Source organism: Petaurus breviceps, unplaced genomic scaffold (genome assembly GCF_028583685.1).
Source record: "Petaurus breviceps papuanus isolate PSGF00001 unplaced genomic scaffold, PetGlider_PUasm1.0 126, whole genome shotgun sequence".
NCBI classification, from domain to species: Eukaryota; Metazoa; Chordata; class Mammalia; order Diprotodontia; family Petauridae; genus Petaurus; species Petaurus breviceps.
This window is the reverse complement of record NW_027185655.1, coordinates 74,135,221-74,140,543: the sequence shown is the minus strand read 5'-3', so window position 1 is coordinate 74,140,543 and position 5,323 is coordinate 74,135,221. Positions and strand designations below refer to the sequence as shown.

Sequence of the window (5,323 nt, the reverse complement as noted above, 5' to 3'; positions counted from 1 at the left end):
ACAGCAACAGATTCAAAACATCATTTAGAGACGTGGAGTGAAAAAAGGGTTGGAAAAATACACAAAAGAACCCATTCAAATGGTAGTTCACTGTATTTTGCTGCAAATGTAGGAAGCATTGAGCTACAGATGTTTCAAGATACATAACGTTCTGAAAATATATTTTAAGCATTAAAACTGCACTCAAGTTGCAAAAGTTTTACTTAAGAACAATTGATCTGAGCTCAAAGCAATGAAATAATAAACGCCAATGAATTTCACATCAGTTTAATTCATGTTAGAACAATAACTGTAAAAATGATTTATTTTTCTTTTTGGTGATGAAGAACTGATTAAACTCAGGTGCATAAAATTATCAGTTGCAGAGGTCAGCAGTATGGACAATGCATTGCATCCAAAAGAAAGTCTTTTGTGGACCTGCTTTATCCTGGCCATAAGATATTTTAAGAATCATAATTTGCCCTTCTCCAACAAGTTAAGCCAGTAGAAACAAAATGATAAAAGGAAAGATGATTATTTTGATCAGGGCTCTTTTATTAGCTCCTTTAGGTAACCGTTTCATTAGTGCAAGAGCAATATCATTTATCAGAAAAATCATTAAGCGTCACGACTGAAGAACACTCATATAAAACTATTTTCTTTTTTTCTTTAAAAAGTTCCACATACTGTACTTTTTGTACTAAAAATATAAACGAATGGAAAACTGTTTGTCTCTATCTCTTGTCAATGAGAGAAGGCCCAAGTGATTCTTTTATACCAATTCAAAATGGTGTTCATTGGCCAATGCCCATGGTCTCTAATTTGGAGCAGTTGCATTGAGCATTTCTTGGATGTGGAGCTCCTAAGACCGGGCTGTCAGTGCTAGGTCTTAAGTGACTATTAGGAAGGTTAAAAGCACATGCAATAGCACATGCTATTTCATATTTGGTCATTTGTTCATTGCCAGACCAATGGAAGGATCCCTTGATTGTAGGATCCAGCATCCTCTTCTCTTCCAGTTGCTGGCAAACACTGGCAACATCCTTAACATTTGTGGGAACCTCTGCTGCCAGTGGTCCATTTTACCGGATTTGTTGTTGAACTGAACTTTATCATACATAATAGCAATAACACTTTCTTCCAGGTTTCAATTTCTCCATACAGAACAAGGACTTGCAGGACTGCTACACCAACATTGTTGTCCAAGACAACTCTTTCTCCTTCTAGTTTGGTTTTACCATAAAAATTTAAGGGATTTGGAGTGTCCCCTTCAGTATAATGTGGATTTGTTCCATCAAACATATAATCTGAGCCAATTTATATCAGAAATGGTCCAATTCCTGCTGCTTCCTTTGCTAACCCCTGAAGTATCCACATTAAACTGAGAGGCAGCATCTGCTTGATTCTCTACAACATCTGGCCTTTCTGCTTTTTTTGCACAATATACTATGACATGGGGCTGAAAATCCTGAATGATATCATGACCTGCATGAGTATCCAAAAGATTGATTGGTTCACATCTAAGTAGAGCTCTACTGTATCCACAGTCAACTGCATGCTAATTGTTCTGTTCAAACTCTTTGTACACAGCTCTGCCAAGTAGGCCAGTGGCATCAGTAATCAAAGAACGTCTACTATGGACATTTAATATCCTCCTACATCAGTTGGCAGATCCTGTGGACAAAGTTAGATGGTCAGCTCCTTCTCCTGACCCACCGTCCCCACAGCCATGGTGGCACCACCTTCCTCCAATCAGTTTCAGATCCACAGCCACCAGCATCTGGAGAGCCTCCCACTAGGTTTTCTTAAGTACTCTTTAAAAAGAAATGGAAACACTTTTACAAAGAAATGTCTTGTAAAAATATTTTGTGTGATTTCTTTTAGGAGACATTTAAAATTTCATTTGCCTGTTAGTTTATTGCAATAACAAATGCTATTTCTAACAATTTATGTCCCAACCTATTGTGGATTTCTGAGTTTCATTCCCAGGATTTTTGTGTCCTTGGGCTGGCCTTAAAGGAATACTTTCAGAGAAACAAAGTCAGAAGCTCAATGGAAGCTACAACAGAATAATAAGGCTAGGGATGAATACTAAATCACCTAAATTACTGTAATGATTGGTAAATGGGAAAGATCTTGCTGCTCTGACCTAAATTTATAGTCACTCCATCACCTAAAGAAGAGCTAAAATTAGTGTTTGAACATTATATACACACATACATACATTCATACATACATACACATGTGTATGTATGTATACACACAGAGCCAAGAACCCCTTTTTGCTTTGTTTTAAGGAACTGGATTTCAGTACAGAAAGTTATGTTAGTGAAGAGCAGTAACTTATGTGCTCTCTTGTTATCTGGATGGGAAATCTCATTTTACTTATGTTTGGTATTTAATCTGGAATTAGAACAGGTATAGAAATGTATGCAAACTACTTAGCACTCACCTTTAAGATGTTCCCATTGTTTAAAAGGATTCTGAGAGCAGTAGTATTTTTCTGTGATGACTCTCCTACTATTATCATTGTGAGATTATCATCAGATATATGATCCTTGAGAGGTGAATCCACCAGAAAATGATTACTGAAGCTTGCTGTTCAAGATCTTATGGCACTGTTAACTGATATTATTCTTTTTCTGACTCCAGGTATGATCATCAAGGAATGCTATTGAGCCAATAATCCAAGATGTCAGAAACCCTACAGGCTTTTATATCTATGAACTGCAGAGGTGTTCTCAAGGGAAAGGCTGGGAGAACGACTATTCACATGAGCTATAGTAGGGTACTTCTGACTCAGTTTCTCCATATGACACCTGGCTGCCTCTAAGCCTGGATCAACACAATAGGCTATATACATAATTTCTGCCTTGAATTGACATAAAGTTAGGGAAGCATTATTCCCTTACTGTATTATTTATTTTCTAATTCTTCTATGGTAAATTTCTATAATCTAAAAGTTTTGTAAGCACAATATTAAATCTATTAAATAATAGATTGATACTGGAACATCTCTGAATTACTATAATAAGATCAGCAATATATTCCTGTATAAATTAACTGTCTCATTTCTGTTACAATAAGTAAAGAATGGTTTGTGGTCCTAAAAGAAACATACATTGGGGTGGCTAGATGACACAGTGAATAGAGCACTAGCCCTGGAGTCAGCAGTACCTGTGTTCAAATCCAGTCTCAGACACTTAACACAAAAGCTAGCCATGTGACCTTGGGCCAGTCACTTAATACCAAATGCCCTGCAAAAAAAAAAAAGAAATATACATTTTAATTTGGTATTATTTATTTGAACATGGCTAGAAGTTAGAAATGTTTTACTTGATACACACTGTTTTAAAACTGATTATTCAATGTATTTATGTATACTTTTCCTGAACCTTTCCTTACTATTGTTAATCACCAGTTAATCTGGGAACTTTTAAATGAATTGATTTATATATTGGAGTTCATCTTCTTATAGAAGGCGTTTTGTTATTAATTCCTTAGCAGAATATCATCCTCTAAATGTGGGAGTAAATAATGAATAATGCAAAGTATAAAACTGGGTTATAATTTTTCTGTTTATATTTGAATTTTGTAGATATATCAACATGATAAATGGTCAAGTTTCCAAATTTCATTTTATAATAATAGAGACAGGTTGACTGAAAACTTCCATCATTTGACCTGGTTATTGGCAAAGTAATTCAAAATTGCTTTAAAACTAATTTTGTAGGAGATTTTTAACAAAGAAAGAGGTTCTCAACCATTGACCTGAGTCTAAGAAACTGTCAGCTGGAAACTGCTTAGAACACACTCAGACTAGAGAAGTCAATTAGATGGTGTTCAGAAAACCCAACAGAAATATGATGAAATGAGATTTATGAACCTTAAAAGGACAATTTTATTCATTGTTTTCTTTTCCCTTTATGTCTTTTATCTCTAAGGTCTACTTACTAAATGGGACGGCACACTTTGATTTGTCAATGTGTTGATCAATTTCTCCCCTGCATCTCCACACTGTTACCCATCATAAGTCCCATAACCCTTTATGAATTATTGGCCATATCAGTTAGTGATTCATTGAGGAGGCTACACATCTCTTTAGAATCAAATGGGGGATATGAAAAATCATTATTAATAACCAATGTTCTTGGAGACTCAGAGCTTCCCCCAAGCCCCTTCTTCCAAGGTCCTGACTTCAAATTCAGTTTTTCTCCAGAAGGGCATTACTGATAATGATATTTCATTGACAATCCTGGCCAGCCCCCATACAATCTCACAAGTAATTTAATCTAAGATACCTTAGATTGTATTCTGCTTAGGAGTGGGTGGAAACATATTCTTCTTTCTAGATAGCCCAAGGCTGGGATTGCTCAGGTTGGAGTTGGCTGATAAAAGAGTAATTTCCTCTCTTCAGAGGTAAAATGATGATGGAGTGACATCAACCCTGTGTACCCTATATTAACTGGGCACCCTAATTCCCAAATGAGCTCAGGTCTAACACTATAGTTCCCATGCATATGCATGCTACCCACTCTAAGAGAATTAAAAATAGGGCAGCTAGATGGCATAATGAATAGAGCACTGGCCCTGAAGTCAGGAAGACTTGAGTTCAAATCCCTCCTCAGACATTTAACACAAAACTAGTTTTGTGACCTTGGGCAAGTCACAACCCCAATTGCCCTACCTTCCCACCTCCAAAAAGCAAGAGAGAGAGAGACAGAGAGAGAGAGAGAGAGACAGAGAGAGAGAGACAGAGAGAGAGAGAGACACAGAGAGAGAGACAGAGAGAGAGACAGAGACAGAGACAGAGAGAGAGACAGAGAGACAGAGACAGAGAGAGAGAGAGAGACAGAGAGAGAGAAACATTGAACTATACAACCTAATTCTGTTTGTCTTTCATAGACTAAACTTTGCTCTTGATAGTAGTGAATACTTAATTCAGTATCCTCAAATTGTTTTTCTAATGTGTATCTCTGAAAATTCCTTGGGCATCACCAATGCATTGAAAGACTAGAAATTTTACTCAATTCTCCCAGGCTCTTAAAACTCTCCAAAAAAAAAGAATTATATACAATTTTTAGCTTTAATTGTGGTCTAGGACATGAAGAACCACCACAAAGGTAGGGAAAAAAGACCCTATGAACTCAGACCTGACAAAGTTAATCCCTAATTGGTAACTGTTGTTCACTCAACTTCTCATCCTGCACCCTCCACCATATAAGCAGGGCTGCACAAGTCAGTTTATGGGCTTGTAAGAGAGCTCATCTATACATCTCTGACCTCTCAGTGCCATAGGAAAATAAAATGAAGATGCTTGTCAGGCAAGATTTCTGGCAGTGTT

The 5,323-nt window shown here is 36.7% G+C and overlaps 1 pseudogene; it reads right to left on the bottom strand.

Annotated features, from left to right (window-relative positions):
• Positions 1–578: 578 nt before the first annotated feature.
• LOC138171097 (methionine adenosyltransferase 2 subunit beta pseudogene) lies at positions 579–1,710 on the bottom strand (annotated as a pseudogene).
• Positions 1,711–5,323: the final 3,613 nt, after the last annotated feature.